A 2,686-nucleotide genomic window follows, 5' to 3' on the forward strand; every position below is an offset into this window, starting at 1 on the left:
CTAACCAGAAGACTGGTGGTTCAAACCCACCAGCCACTCCTTGGAAGGAAGGTTGGGCAATCTACTTCCATAGTGATACTGCCTTGGAAGCCCAAGGAGGGGTCCCTATGAGTTGGCTCCAACTCCACGGCAGTGGTTGCATTTTATTTTTGCATCACTACTATCACATGCAAGTAAATTTTCCTCAAGATTATTTAAAAAACAGTTGCAGTAGTATTTTTACAGGGAACTTCCAGAAATGCAAGCTGGGTTCGGAAGAGGACATGGAACAAGGGATATCACTGCTGATGTCAGACGGATCTTGGCTAAAAGAAAATATGAGAAAATATTTGTGTTTTATTGACTATGAAAAAGTATTCAACTGTGTGGATCATAACAAATTATGCATAACATTGAGAAGAATGGGAATTCCAGAACACTTGATTGTGCTCATGCAGAAACTGTATGTGGGATATTGCATGGTTTAAAATCAGGAAGGGTGTGCATCAGGGTTATATGCTTTCACCATACATATTCAATCTGTGTGCTAAGCAAATAATCCGAGAAGCTGGACTATTTGAAAAAGAACACTGCACCATGATTGGAGGAAGACTCATTAACAACCTGCGATATGCAGACAACACAACCTTGCTTGCTGAAAGTGAAGATGACTTAAGTACCTACTGATCAACAATAAAGACTACAGTCTGCAGTATAGATTACATAAAACAAAAATCCTCACTAATGGACCAATAAGCAGTCATGATAAGTGGAGAAAAGACTGAAGCTGTCAAAGATTTATTAGTTGGATCCATAATCAACATCCATGGAAGCAGCAGTAAAGAAATCAGATGATGTATTGCACTGGGCAAATCTACTGCAAAAGACCTCTTTAAAGTGCTGAAGAGCAAAGATGTCTCTTTGAAGACTAAGGTGCACCTAACCCAAGCCATGGTATTTTCAATAGCTTCCTATGTATGTGAAAGTTGAACAATGAATAAGGAAGACTGAAGAAGAGTTGATGCTTTTGAGATGTGGTGTTGGTGAAGAGTACTGAAAGTGCCATGGACTGCCAGAAGAAGTGCAGCTGGAATGCTCTTTGGAAGCAAGAATGGACAGAGTTCATCTCACCTACTTTGGTCACATTGTTAGAAGGGACCATTCCCCGGAGAAGGATATCATTCTTGGTAAAGTGGAGGGTCAATGAAAAAGGGAAGACCCTCAACAAGATGGATTGACACAGTGGCTGCAATGACGGGCTTAGGTATAGCAAGGATTGAGAGGATGGTACATGACTGAGCAATGTTTTGTTCTGTTGTATATAGTGTCACTATGACTTGAAGCTGACTTGATGGCACCTAACAACAAAAAATTTTTTATTTATATATATAAATATAAAAATTATACTCATATAATGAATACAAAATTATATTCATATATATATATATGAATATAAAAATTATATTCATACACCTAAGATAATTCATAACTGTCATATACTATCAGAAATCAATATTTGCTTTTGCATTTTCTTTCTTTTTCACCCAATTATCTTTATATGTGACTCTGCGGTGCTTTGTACATTATGACTATAAAATATATTTATATGCAAAGGATATAAAGAATTCTATGGACAAAATATTGAACGATGCAGGAAGCACCAAAAGACTGTGCCAAAAAGAATTGGTCAGAAACAACCAACAGAAGAATCAACAGAAGCATAGATGACCAAACTGTGGTACATACACAGAACAGAATACTGAGCAATCCTAAAGAGTAAGGTAGAATCTGCAAAATACCGCATACCATGGATGAGCTTGGAGGACATTATGCTGTGTCAAATAAGTCAATCATAGAAGGACAAATATTGTATTAGTCCATTATTGTAAAAAGTCAAACAAAGGTTTATATATGGGAAGAAATATTCTTTGTTGGTTACCAGGGGTGGGAGGGGAGGGGAAGAGAGGGAATACTGTTGGATAGGTGGAGACAAGTATTGATTTGGGTGAAGGGAAGAGCAATGTACCAAATGTGAATGAACAACATGGTGGCATTGAGGAAGGGGAAGACAGGGAGAGGTCTGTGGAAGGTGAGACAAAAAAGATGAACCCTTTTGCACATACAGTACTGCATTGTCAGTGAAGGTAAACATTGATATATGGGTGGATAGATGAGTGGACAGGCTGAACTATTAGGTATGTCTATGCATCAGGGAGTGTGCCCATGACCATATATAGGATTGGCAGACAATGTTTCTACAGGTGTATTTGTATGTTCTGTAAGAATTCCCAGGTATATAGTAGAGCTGACAAGGTACAAGGTTGTAGTCACTTCTTGGTCACAGTCAGCCACCCAGAGGTAACGAGTAGTTGGACCTGTGGGCTTAGGACCATAGTCACAGGGGACATCAAGCTCAACTGGCATAACATACTACACAAAAACATTGGTCCACATCCTACTTTGTTTTGGCGAGAAGCAACTGGGATCTTAAAAGCTTGCAAGTGGCCATCTAGATGCAATGATGGGTCTCTCCTCATCCAGAGAAAAGAAGAATGAAGAAAACCAAACACACATGGAAACAATTAGTCCAAGGGACTAGTAGACCATGTGATCCTCAGCCTATATGACTATGAGACCAGAAGAACTAGATGGTGCCTGGCTACCACTGTCAACCAATCGGAGGGGGATCTATGCAGGAGATCCTGGA

This window comes from Orycteropus afer, unplaced genomic scaffold (assembly GCF_000298275.1).
Source record: "Orycteropus afer afer isolate SDZICR_OR568_19922 unplaced genomic scaffold, OryAfe1.0 scaffold00023, whole genome shotgun sequence".
Classification (NCBI taxonomy): Eukaryota; Metazoa; Chordata; class Mammalia; order Tubulidentata; family Orycteropodidae; genus Orycteropus; species Orycteropus afer.